Raw genomic sequence first — 14,520 nt, 5'->3', positions numbered from 1 at the left:
TCTTTTCCACTCTGCAACTGACTGCCTCTATGACAGAATCTCTCCCCTGTCCTGGCCTGACCTGGCCACTGCTGTCTACAACAGTTCACTTTCATCCATATTAAAACTCACTTGCTCCTCTAACAACACAAAGCATCAGGCCCTGACCATTACAACCTTGGCAGACTGACGACACCAGAAATCTTAAGTGACATAGTCGTGCACTGGAGCGATTTGTGACGTAAAACCAAATCTCAGCAAGCTTTCACCGTATATAAATCTGCTTTCTTAACATACAATTCCTCCCTCCATGCTGCCAAACAAGCCTACTGTGTCACTCTTATCGATAGCTTGTCATCCAGTCCTCCTCGTCTCTTCTCTACTTTTAACTCTCTACTTTCTCTACCTCCACCCTGTTGGCGCTATTTAAATCCTGTATAATAATACTTCCCATGCTTATGTGCTACCAGCATAATACACAGAACTTTACTTAGGCTAGGTTCGCACTCATGCAGTCCTGCACAGCAGCAAATTCATTTGAATGAAATGCAGAAAAAAGGTTGCTATACCTTTTCTAAAACTGCAGCTGCACTGAAACTGCTTGTAGTTGTGGGTGCAGGAAGACATGCGATTTACACACAGTCATGCACCCACATAGATGTGAACCTAGAATTCATCTCTGCCCCCTAATAAAAACCGTGTCATACTGCAACATTCATACTACAAAACTGAGACACACAGATTTCTAGGTATTGTTTTGGTCAGACACCAATGAGCCTACCAGTATACTTTTACATTGTAAGGCTTCATGCACACTAGGCTTAAAAAAAAATGACAATTCCCTTGGCAAAAAAAAATATATACAAAGCATTTTTGTACATGTTTAGGTGCATTTAGGATTGTTTAGCATTTTTTTTCTGCTACAAACTTGCAATCAAACTCCAAACCAGAAGGGCTTTTTTTTTCTGCCTCTAAATGCTGAGCTTAAAATATGCCTCTAAACATCCTAATGTGTGTGAACACATAGGAGAACATTGAGCTGCTTCTGCAGGCAAAACACAAAACTGTAGAAGCACTGATTTTTAAGCCATTTTGCGTAGACTAAGGCTGGCCATACATTATAAAATTTTCTTGAGAATTTTGCTTTAGATTTACCAAAAACCATATAATATGAGGTCAAACCTAAACAATACTTTCTATTGTATCCAATTAGGTAGGCCCTTGCACTACATGATTGAAGGTAAATCTAAAGGAAATTGGATAGAAAATTGTAAGAAAATTATGTAGTGTATGGCCAGTCTACGAGTGAACAGGAACATGCCGAGAATACAAGGAAAAAAAAGATGTCCGAGACCTGGATTATGTCAGGCTGGCCTAATGAGCGCATCAAACACCAGCCAACACCCCATTTTTTTCTTCCATGTAAGCGCCTATCGCTGCAACACGGTATGTGGAACAGGAGCCAGTGTAGACACTGTGCTTGCCACTTAAAATTAACCTTTACCCTAAATTACATCTTATGCTGTTCTGCCTCCTCCCCCTCCTTCTCTTAACAATTTTTTTTTTTTTTTTTTGTACAAATCACTTTATTCGTGTTGCAAAGCAGCACTTCTGCTTCTTTTTTGTCTAGCTGAGAAGTTCTGTCTGTGCACATATGGGGTTTTCCTGCACTTGGTGTACTCCAAGGTTCAGTGCTGGGACCTTTACTTTTAAACCCATTTATTAATGGTATAGCAGGTGCAATTTCATTGTTTGCAGATCACTATGCAGTAAAGGAGTGTTGTGAATGTCTCCATTTTACTTGCAAACCTCAATGCACTATTCAAATGGGCAACTGTGTGTCAACAATGTGGCAAATAAGGTTTAATGATGACAAATTTAAATGTTAAGTACTTGGGGGTTAAAACATGCATGCATCATACATACTAGGAAGCGTACAACTGGGGAATCAATGGTGGAGAAGATTCTGGCTGTTGTGGTAGATCTGAGACTAAATAATAACATGCATGCATTCTAAGCAAGCAAACCCCTTTCTTGTATTAAGAGGTACAGACTCCAGAGATAGATAGATAGATAGATAGATTATATATATATAATTTTACCCCTGTACAAATCATTAGCAGGACCTCATCTGCAATATGCAGTTCAGTTTAGGGCACCAGTTCACAAAAAGGATACTGGGAAACTGGACAAAGTTCAGAGGAGGGCAATTAAACTGATGAGAAGCATGGAGGATGGGGATACGATCACCTTGTATAAAGACATAAGTGGTCCATATAGTAAACTTGGTGTTGGATTATCCATTTTACAAAGGACCAGGGGGAACTCTTTACATTTGGAGAAAAAGATATCTTCCCTGCAACTATGGAAAGGCTTCTTTACAGTAAGAGCTGTGAAAATGTGACGTATACTCCTTCAAGAACTAGTTCTGGTCAGCTCAGTAGATTGTTTTTAAAAAGCCTGGATGCTTTGCTAAATGCATAAAATTTACCTGAATGCTAATATTTATAGGTGATAACACCAGGGGTAGTTCTAGGGAATAACTGATTGCTTCATGGAGGATCAGGAAGGAATTCCTTTTCCTCCACTGCAGCAAATTGGATCATGCCGTATTGGGGTTTTTTGCCTTCCTCTGGATCAACTGTGGGAATAGGGTGTGTGTGTTGGTTGGATGGGATGGACTTTTTTTTTTTTTTTTCAACCTGACTGTGTAACTATGTGATAATAACTGAGTGTACCCAGTACCTTCTTGTCTGAACAGCAAATGTCTGTTTTACTGAATTGTATGCGCCATCACTTCTAATGGCCCCTTGATGTTTGTAATGTACTATATTAAGGAGCACATAACATGTATAAATATGAACTATTTTATTATCCAAAGGTTCACTCCATCCAAAACTGGTATTTCAGGTTTGAGTGGGGCAAGAAGGAGCCACATACTGGCTTCATTGAACTGTTGGATACTTTGATGGAGAAAATCACTCTACCATAAATCCTAGCTCTGTTCTCACCCACCTTTTTGATTTTTGGGTGTCCCTGATTACCCTTTAGTATCCTCAACTCATTTGTTGCAATCTTTATAATCTTAAAGAACGAGCAAATCTTAATAGATTTGGAGACCTCTGTTAATGGATGTTGCATGGAATTCTGGGGAGTTAGGTGCAGAAATCAGACCCACCCGAAGAATATTAGTCTGTTAGGTGTTTAAATGTCTTGTATATACCAAACACTGTTCTGGGTAGACTGACACTCATTAAACATAATAAGTTTCTAGTAGTGCATTATGACCTCCAAGACAGTTGTCAGTAACTTCCAACATAATATTAATCTGGCACTGTTATTTAAGAAATTATATTATGCTATGAAGTATACTAAAGAGACCTATAGTCAAGACAAGACAGCAGAGTGAAATCTGAGACCTGAGTGGAAGGAAAGGAATCTCCTCTCTGCACAGTCGCATAGAAAAACATACTCCTATAAGGTTGTCAATTCTAATTATTATTATAATGCAGGATTTATATAGAGCCAACAGTTTACACAGCGCTTTTACAATATAAAGCGGGATATTCCAATTTCAAAACAGAAGAAATCGGAGGGCCCTGCTTATGCAATCTAGAGGGAGGGGAAGATGGTACAAAAGGGTAATAGCTACAGGGGAAGATCTAATGGAGGTGACTCAAGTACAGTTCTGAAGTGGAGTTGGGGTAGGGTTCCCTGAATAAATGAGTTTTCAAGGATCTTCTAAAGGTGGACAGGGTAGGAGCTGACCGGTCATTCTGGGGCAGGGAGTTCCAGAAGATGGGAAAGGCTCTGGAGAAGTCTTGGCAAGCATGGAGGAGGTAACAAGGGAGCTAGAGAGCAGTAGGACTTGGGAGGAGCGGAGAGGACGATTTGGGCGATATCTGCAAATTAGGTTGGTGATGTAGCTGGGGGCGATGTTGTGGATGGCCTTGTGTTGTGGTTAGTATTTTGAATTTTATACAGTGGGATAGGGGAAGCTAGTGAAGAGATTGGCAGAGAGGGGCAGCAGTCACAGATTGGTTAGTATGTATATTAGTCTAGCAGCAGCATTCATAATAGACTGAAGGGGGGTAAAGCCTGTGTAAAGGCAGGCCAGTGAGTAGGGAGTTGCAGTAGTCAAAGAGGGAAATAACCAAGGAGTGAATAAGTTGTGTTGTGGTCTTGTTAATCAGAAAGGGCTGATTTCTGGAAATGTTGCGGAAGTTGACAGCAGTATTTACCCAATGATTGGATGTGGGTGCTGAAGTAAAGGTAACAGTCTAGGATTACACCTAACATCCTGATGTGTGGAGGGACCAATGATTATGCCATTGATCTCAATGGTAATGTCATGGGGAGGGGATTGGGGAGGAGGAAATATGATAAGCTTGGTTTTAGAAATATTGAGTTTGAGGAAGTGGTATGACATCCATACTGATATATCACTCAGTAAATTTGTGATACGTAAGGCGATTGAGGGGGTGATTTGAGAGGTTGAGAGATAGATCTGGGTGTTGTCAGCATAGAGTTATTGGAAACCATGGGAGGTTATCAACTGGCCCAGGGAAGAGGTATAGAGAGAGAATAGGAGGGGCCCAAGGACAGAGCCTTGGGGTACCCCTACAGAAAGAGGAAGAGGAGTGGAGGAGATAGTATTGTATGTGACACTGAAAGTGTGCTGAAATAGGTAGGAAGAAGGCATGCAAGAAGCTTTGAGGCAAACGGGAGCAGGGAGATGGGTCTTAAGTTATTCAAATAGGTGGGGTCCAGTGATTGTTGTTTTTTTTTTTTGTTTGTTTTATTTGTTTTTTTGTATGGGGGTAACTGGTGCATGTTTGAGCGGGGAGGAGAGTTTTGGATGGAGCAGGAAGGTGGTCGCAGCAATTTTGAGGGGACAGGTCACAGGGGATAGGTGGTGAGGTGGGCCGTGGAAAGTAGTTTGGCAACTTCTGCAGTGGCATTAGGATTGAAGAGGGAAAGGGTTGACTGTGGTGTTGGTCCTGGTGTGTTGGTTGGGGGAGAAAGCTGGACGCTGGATATCTGATCATGAATTGAGTCAATTTTGTTTTTGAAATGATTGGCAGTAAGCAAGTTGGTAGATGGAGGCAGTGGGGGGTGAAGAAAGGAATTTAAGAGTAGAGACGAGTTGATGAGGTTTGGATGAGAGGGTTGTGATGAAAGTGGTGTAGTAGGTTTGTTTAGCAATGTGAAGGCAGGAGTTGTATTTGAGAGGGGTAGAGGGTGAAGTCTTGCAGGGTTTTAGTTTACGGCATGCTCACACAGAAATCACACTTGGTGCTTTGGAATGTACATACTGTAGAGGCAAATTGTTCCGTTTTCATTTCAGAGGTTTACAATCACTTTAGTCTCCACAGCAATTGTTTGTTTGACATCTGGTCAACTTAAAGCAGTATTTTAACTCAAAACCAAAAATATAATTTATTAATGCAATATTGTACCTTACCAGTCAGGTGTGGTAGCTGTATTTGTTCTCTAACTTAGGCTTTCTCCCCTCCTTCTTTTTTTTTTTTTTTCCATCTGGTGATCCTGCTAGTAACACACCTCCAGTACTAGAGTGCCCCCTTATGGATGATGGAGCACAGGGAACCTTTGGACAGCAGCATTGTCAGTCTGGGGGGATGATAGTGTTGGATGGACTGACAAATATACAGTAGATACACTTAAAACTGAAGATAAATATCAGCTCACACTGCAGTTACACAAGCAGTTACAGCAACATTTTTTTTTCTTTTGGGGTAAAGGTTTTATATGAATAAATACAAGCCTTTCATTGTAAGCACCCCTATCGGTGTTAAATGGTTTGGTTTTATTCTGTAACTGCTACATTTGCAGGAGAGCTTGTTCTGTTGAACAGACTTACTGGCCAGATCACCTGGTGACAATAAAGGAGAGAGAGCTTAAAAAAGAAAAAAGCTACAATATGTTGTTTGATTTTGGGTTATTATCACTTTAAGGAATTTCTGATCAGTGCATGCACATTTTATGACTATGCTTGGTTTTTTTTGTCCTGCTGACAGCTGTTTTATGTCTATAGGTTCCTTAAAGGCATTGTACACTTTCAAATGTTTTTGTTATTTTTAACAAGGTGTTAGTGTAGTTATATTCCCTGTGTCATTTGTTTGCCTTGCTTGTAATGCTGGGCTCACATGTTACAGCTGCAGTTGGCTAAATGTTTCCCCTAAGTCCATGTATTGCTGCAGATAGCCTGTCCTTATTCGTGAAAAGGGACAAGTAAATTCTTCTGGGTGTCCAATACATGACTCCCCATTTCTTCTGTGTTGCATAACAAATGTGTGCGTACAAATGATGTGAAGCACTGCATGGTGATCTCCCTGTTAATTGCTGCCTATTTGTGTCTGTGTCATATCTAATTACTGTTAAGTTCTCACCTGCAGAGCACTAGACTGAGAAACCCCGTGATTGTTAGATATACAGTTTCTTCACAGGAACTTAAGTTCTCATTTTACAGACAGAAGTTGTGCATTAAGCCTGTGCAATGCCATGCCGCATGCCTAATGTCTGAACACAAACAGAAGCTTTTATAGACTGTGTACAGGTCAACAAATGACACCATGAAACTACATGATCAATGTACATCTTAAGTGAAAAACACAAGGTTCAGGTATGAAGGTTTATAATGCCTTTTAACACAGAAATCTCTGCTTTATATTCTGAATAGGACCTTGTTTTATCTAAAATTTGCCATTGAGAACCCAGCTTGCACAGGGCATGAAAAATCGCATATGGTATGTTTAACATAAATTTGCTAAATCTCAGAATGGGGGTGTGCATACTCACGCACCAGAAGCCACTGGGAAACCAAGTTACCAAATTATATGGTTAGGATTTTCTATATATTCAAGGGTATAAAGTCAAGGGTCCCACATGTTGTAACACCTGAGGATGGAAATCTAATTAGCAATATCATAATTCACCCCAGAAGGCATCAGAAGAAATTGATTATCTTCGCCTGACATCAAAAAACCATAGTATAAGAACTATGTATAAATGTTTCGCTCCTAAACATGGAGCTTCGTCAGGAGTATTGAAATCATAATATATAGCGCACCCTGCCATGTGAAACAAAAAATGGCTTGTATGTGTGGGTATTCTATTTATAATATCCAAAAACGAAGATGGCCACCACGTACAATGACGCAATTGAATCAGCACATCACATCTGTGTGTAATGACATCATCCGCAGCCCTTGCGCAGTATCTCTTCGCACCGCAATTTTGTGGCACAAAAGAGATATTACAGCGCTGGATAAAATAAACGCTTCACATCACAATTCACTGCATTCAATTAACAATAAGCTTTTATATAGGAAGCCTATTACACGAGTATATACTGTAAGGCAAGTGTATTTTCTCACTTGTAAGATTCACATTTTTGCCACACCTTCGCTAAAAAACTACCCTAGCTAATATACTAGTAACTATATATGTACTCAGAGAGATGCAGACTCATGTAGGTACACAATCAGCACATGATCATTTAATCCATGAGGGGATCTTGAGCCCAGGCGGAATATCCATTTTGCATCTAATTTGAGCAAAATCTTATCCAGATCTCCTTTCCTTGGGCCTAATTTTACTTGTTGTACTGCCCAAAAAGCCAAACAAATCTGGTTTTCCTTCATGTTTTTCCATAACACATCTGGCTATTGGTCTATCTTTTTTCAAAATGTCATTAACATTTTCCAATACACGTCGTCTTAATTGACACCTCATTTTTCCAACATATAAATAAGGACAAGGGCATTTGGCTATATAGATTACACCTACAGTGCTGCAATCAAAAAATCCTTGATGGTAGTTTTTCCCCCATTTTTTTGGGTTAGTGAATTCTTTTACCCTAGGGATATAGGTACAGGCTTTACAGTGCCCACATTTATGGCTACCTGTCGGTTATTTGGTAACTAAGTATGGATATAACATGGTTGAGATATTTTGGCCATATGGTACCAGCAGATCACGTAAACTTTTCCCTTTTACGGTATGTAAAAAGAGGAATGTTAGATAATATCTTAGACAGATATTTATCATCTAACAGTATATGCCAGTACTTTTTTTAAAAAGTTGTAAATTTGGCCTGATTGTCTACAGTAAGTCCCTACAATCCTCATTTCTCCCTCATCCCTTTTTTTTCCTTTTCGGAACGAAAAAATGATCCCTCGGGGTCTTTTTCACTTTGCCATAGGATCTTTTAAGATCTAAACTTTTATAACCTCTTTTCCTAAACCGTTCAAAAAGACGAACACTTTCTGTTTAAGACGCTTCATCTTTTTGCTAAAAACTGTCCTCTAGGAATGCCTCGCTTGAGGAGAATGGGATAATAACTGTCCCAATGTAGGAGACTATTTGTAGAGGTGGGCTTGTGATATATTGTCGTGCCTATATTTCCTTCCTTATCCCTGGTGATGTTTAAATTTAAAAAATGTATACTATCCTTATGGATTTAACTGGTAAAAAACATACGAATATCGTTGGTGTTAAGTATTCTCACAAAATTATGGAAGGTTTCATCTGAGCCCTGCCATAAAATAAAGACGTCATCAATAAATCTAGCCCAGACTAGCATTTTGAATGTATAGATCTGATATTGTCTATAAACACAACTGTTTTTTCCCACCAGCCCATAAATAGGTTTGCATATGTGGAAGCACATGCGGTACCCCTCTGCTGTTTGTATATCCTGCCTTCAAATGTGAAGAAATTCTATTCAAGAACAAACCGCAACAATTTCAGTATAAATCTAGTGTGTGTGATTGAAAGATGATACCACGATTTTGTAAGAAATATTCACAGGCTCGTAAACCCAAATTATTAAACCCCATTATATCTTCTATATATGAAGATAGTTCATATACATATGGTCTTAAAACAAAATCTATGTATTTGCTAGAATTTTCTGTGAGATTTTGATTATGAGAGACTATTGGTCTCCCAGGTGGTGGGGTCTGATGTTTTTTTGTATTTTTGCTAGTACATAAAAAGTGGCCAGCGTGGGATGGTGAATTCATACTCATCTTTAGATAGAATCTTCTGTGACTTAGCCTCTTCCAAAATGTATTGCAGAGTGGTCAGATATTCTTGAGTGGGATCTGTGCAGCACGAAAGGTGTAATCTACATAGCCAAATGCCCTTGTCCTTACATATATGTTGGAAAAACAAGGCATCAATTAAGACATCGTGTATTGGAACATGTTAATGGAATTTTTAAAAAAGATAGACCAATAGCCAGACATGATCTGGAAAAACATGAAGGAAAATCTGAATGTTTGGCTTTTTGGGCAGTGAAACAAGTAAAATTAGGCCCAAGGACAGGAGATCTGGATAAGATTTTTCTCAAATTAGAAGCAAAATGGATATTCGCCTGGGCTCAAGATCCCCTCATGGATTAAATGAGGGGTTCACCTTCTTGCCTTTCATGGGCAGAGTAGTATCTTACAAGAGAGAATATACACTTGCCTTATATACTCGTGTAATAGGCTTCCTATATAAAAGCTTATTGTTAATTGAATGCAGTGAATTGTGATGTGCAGCGCTCATTGTATCTAGCGTTGTAATATCTGCGCAAGGGCAGCGAATTACGTCATTACGCACGGACGTGATGTGATGATTCAATCTCATCATTGTACATGGTGGCCATCTTCGTTTTTGGATACTATAAATAGAAGACCCACACATACAAGCTATGTTTTGTTTCACATGGTGGGGTGCACTACATATTACGATTTCAATACTCCTGATGAAGCTCCATTTTTAGGAGCGAAACATTTTAAGTTTAAGTTTATTTTTGGTGGTTGTTTTCCTTTAAGAGCACCTTTTATTTGTATTTCATAGGATGGAGATCAAACCGCTTTACATTTTCATCAGACACCTATAGGTGAATATGTGGTCATTGGATAGCTTATGTGTATTTTGATAAAGGCAATACTAACTATGAGGTTGGAGCAGCTCAAGAGATATAGAAACAAGAGCTAGAAGTCCATTCCTTCCCTCTGGCCAGCAGTCGCTTCCAGTCAGAAACCTGTGGGTATTATTGCCTTTTTCAGTTATGGATGGACACAGATGTATACCATCCTTTACCATTTCTAATAAGACTTGGTGAGTGAATTCTCTTCACCCTTTTAGAAGTGTTAGTCACCAGTTTGGAGACATTGATGCATAGTTCTTATACTACGGTTTTTTGTTGTCAGGCAAAGATAATCAATTTTCTTCTGACGCCTTTTGGGGTGAATTATGATATTGCTGATTAGACCTCCATCTTCAGGTGTTACAACATATGAGACCCTTGACTTTATACCCTTGAATATATAAAAAAAAGTCCTAACAATATGATTAGGTAACTTGGTTTCCCAGTGGCTTCTGGTGCGTGAGTATGCGCATCCTCGTTCTGAGATTTAGCAAAAAAGCATTAGCCAGATGTGGAAATTCTTGTAAGAGATTAATTAGGCAGGCAGTTGTGATTTAATTAATGTTTAACATAACTACATGTTTTTATACGTTCATCATTACACATTAAACATTAAAGCTTAGATCTGAATGTACCAGTAGTTTACTTACAAATATAGGTAACAGTTTATCTGTCCCACATCTTTATACGAGAAAAAAAACAATATACAGGTTATGTCTTTTTCTTGCATGTACGAAGTGTATTTATATAAGCTGAAATATATGTATAATTCTCATGAAAGTGTTAAATGGGATAACCTGTAAAGTCTGAAATATGTAAACTGAAATTTCTGAATTAATGTTAAGGTTGTGGACTCTAGGCCCTTTTAGAATACCACCATGTTATGTGAGTTTTTCTACTCTATTGAACTTCTGGATTGATACTTGTCTACAGTAGTTGATGTATAGAACTGAGACGGAATTTTGGTTCAAAGCCTAATCGTATTCGTGTTTATATTGCCACTTTCGGGCTGATATTGACACTGCAAATTGTCTGTGTACCAGAAGAATGCAATCTGTTGCTGCCACCCTGTGTTAACACTACGAAGTGAATTACATCCTTATTTCATAGATTTTGTTATACTGTATATGAACTCCAACAATGAACCTCTTCTATTTCCTCCCTTTTGGCTGGCTAAATATACTGTTGAAAGATTTATTTTTGTTACATCTGTTCAATAAGTGCAAAAAATGTGTGGATTTTGCTATAAATTTGGTGAGCTGATGACTCCCTGTATTCTCTACGTGTGGACAAGGAGGGGTTATGTAGTTTATAAGGGTGGAGGAGATAAGGAGAGGTCTGTGTTATTTGCAATGCATTGGTAATAAAGTAGGTAGGGCTTACAAAATGTGCTTAGTGTAATTTGGAATTCACAGTCAAAAATACACTAGGGGATATTTCTCAACAGTAAGCAATACAAAAACAGGAGCAGTGAGGCGTCTCATGAAACTTATTTATTAGAATGTTACAGACCGAGTCATAAATTCTTCATTTTGGCTGCTCTAAATTCCTCACTTGCAACTGCATCAAACCTGACCCTGACCATTTCTCATTTATGCACCTGTTTAAAGTGTAAAACTGTTTTATCTACAGTAATAAATTTGGTCTAGAACTTTACAAAACCTTCACACTTGGCTGCCCAGGAATACAGAGGCATAGGTAGCAGAGGCTTTTCTGAAGGAGAAGCAGCCTGATTTGCAACTAATTTTATCTTTAATGTGCTTGATAAATGTCCCCCAGTATGTTGTTGCATCAAAGAGGAAATGTAGAAACACACCATATTTCTGGCACATCAACAGTTACTGCGTGGTCAAAGGGATAAGACATGGGAAATTGTGCATGTATTTCAGAGGCGTACTAAATGTTTTTTTTTTTTTTTTGGGTGGGGGGGAGTTGCCTTGACATACTCATCAATGTTATAGCTTCTATAATACCTCTGAAGTACAAACATATTTGTTTTCCTAAGTTGGACCTTGCATGAAAATTAATACTAATCCCCCCCACCGACACCCCAAATAGAAAATTCTGACTCAAAGCTAAAACGTGGATTCATGTCTATCATGATACAACAGGATTATTGAAAAAAAAAAAAATAAATACTTACCTTGAAACCCAGCTTCTGGTCGCTACCAGAAAGTACTGGTGATGTAGTTGTGCCTTAAGCCTTGACTAGGAATTTTTACATCGGCTGCATTCTCACCCCTAATACTGCCAAAGTTAATTCCCATTCTCAACTGCAATTCTATGCATCGTGAAAATGCAAGCGGCAACGCACAGCTAGTAAATATGACACGTCCACTGGCTTCCTCCAGGTGCATGGCTTTACTCTGACTTTCCTGACATGCATACATCATCTAGGTCAGTGACTGTCTTTCAGTAAGTATTGAAGCCAGAGGTTGGCATGACAACCAGTTAGCACTTTCATAATGAGCAATCAGTAATGGCTATTTCAATGTTTGGGTTTATTTTTTTATTTTTTTTTGTTTTTAGTGAAAGGTTCCCTTTAGCTCTTTAACATTGACCATCTCTATCTCATTTGCAATCCCTCCCCTTATCCCCCAAAAAACATGGTCATGGACTGATTTTCTCTTGTTCAGCCTATGGACCATGTGTGGCTAGTATACACCTAACTGAGTTAAAGCAGTGTTAAAACCAAAACTGGAAATTTGATGTATTGCAATTTACCAGTCCTTAAAAAAGAAACCAATCTCAGCTACAGCATTTAAGGAGGGGAGGCTTTTTTCCTCTATTTTCTTTCCATTTCGATCCATGTGTCAGCAGGCTGCTTGTACAGGAGTCGATCTACCAATTGACCATCGAGTGTGTGGATAGGGGAATCGAGTCCTTTTTTTTTTTTTTTTTTTTTTTTTTTTTCCGTTCAACCCACTTTTTATTTATTTATGGTACTTATATAGCGCTGTCAATTTACGCTCTTTACATATATATTGTACTTTCACATCAGTCCCTAACCCTCAAGGGGCGTACAATCTGCGGTCCCTAGCTTACATACATACACATACTAGGGACAATTTAGACAGGATCCAATTCACCTACCAGCATGTGTTTGGAGTGTGGGAGGAAACCGGAGTACCCGGAGGAAACCCACGCAGGCACAGGGAGAACATGCAAACTCCAGGCAGGAGGTGCCGTGGCTGGGATTTGAACCAACGACCCTAGTACTGCCAGGTGAAAGTGCTAACCATTTAGCCACTGTGCTACATTTTTTATGTCCTCTTTTGCTAGACGTCAAATCCTGCTAAAATAGAAGCTCTTTACCCCATCTACAGTACCTACATGATGAGCGGCGCTCAACAGGGGCCTACTGCTATATAGACTTACCTCTCTCAGCTGGGACTGCCCTCAACAGTTTAATAAAATATGGGCTCATTGGATTGATGTGTAAGGGCTGACTAGAGCAGTCCTGGTTTCTTATGGTGAACGCCTTAATAGTTATGTTCACTTTTTTTTTTTTGAGAAATAAAATAAAAATAATTCAAATATAAATGCATGTGTTTGCAGGAAATAATGTGCATTTATTATTTTTTTACAGGAGCCTGCAGAGCATTGCACCCGCAACCCACTGATAATGTCAGGCTCTTGCAAAATCTTCCTCTGACTGTCATTTGGAGAGCAGGAGGAAGATTCAGTGGATTAAGAGTGCACTGATTGCTACAGTGGCAGATGGGATTTATAGTTCATTCACCAGTGCCTGTGAATTATTGACATGTCCGAATTGACAGAAATCTAATCATCTAATGCAGCGGTTCTCAACCTGGGGGTCGCGTCCCCTTTGGGGGTCGAACGACCATTTCCCAGGGGTCGCCTAAGACCATCGGAAAACACATATTTCCGATGGTCTTAGGAACCGAGACACCGCTGCTGTCTCCGGCGATGTGTGGGCGGGATGATATGCTGCCCCTGTCACCGCCTCCTCGCCGCTGATTGGCCACCGGAACTGTAGCTCAGGAGAGGCACACAGGCGGCCAATCACCGGCGAGAAGGTGGAGCTTGGAGAGGAGGAGCCGAGCGGCAGCGCGCGGAGATCGAAGAAGATTGAGGGAGCAGCAGGAACGAGTGAAGAGAGAGGCCAGAGAAGGAAGACAGCTGACAGGTAAGTGCAAATTTTGCTGCTGCAGCCAGGTATGCAGGCTTTAGATGGGAGAGGGAGAGAGCGAGCCCAGGCTGGAGCAGGGGTCAGCAAGGTAAGTATCATTGGTGTCAGTGGAAGGGATAGTGCCCCATCATTTGTGTCACTAATACCAACGATGGGGCACTATTCCTCCCCCCACTGACACCAACGATGGGGCACTATTCCTCCCCCCACTGACACCAACGATGGGGCACTATTCCTCCCCCCACTGACACCAACGATGGGGCACTATTCCTCCCCCCACTGACACCAACGATGGGGCACTATTCCTCCCCCCACTGACACCAACGATGGGGCACTATTCCTCCCCCCACTGACACCAACGATGGGGCACTATTCCTCCCCCCACTGACACCAACGATGGGGCACTATTCCTCCCCCCACTGACACCAACGATGGGGCACTATTC

The 14,520-nt window shown here is 40.1% G+C and overlaps 1 protein-coding gene across 3 annotated transcripts in view; it reads left to right on the top strand.

The window, feature by feature from the left end:
* UBAC2 (UBA domain containing 2) overlaps positions 1–14,520 on the top strand; it is a 199,886-nt gene that overhangs the window by 64,608 nt on the left and 120,758 nt on the right. The gene's annotated exons all lie outside the window — the stretch shown is intronic.

The sequence above is a fragment of the Staurois parvus genome, unplaced genomic scaffold (assembly GCF_062004578.1).
Source record: "Staurois parvus isolate SC_StPar_1 unplaced genomic scaffold, SC_StPar_1.0 ptg000233l, whole genome shotgun sequence".
Classification (NCBI taxonomy): domain Eukaryota; kingdom Metazoa; phylum Chordata; class Amphibia; order Anura; family Ranidae; genus Staurois; species Staurois parvus.
This window is presented reverse-complemented; position numbering and strand designations above follow the sequence as displayed.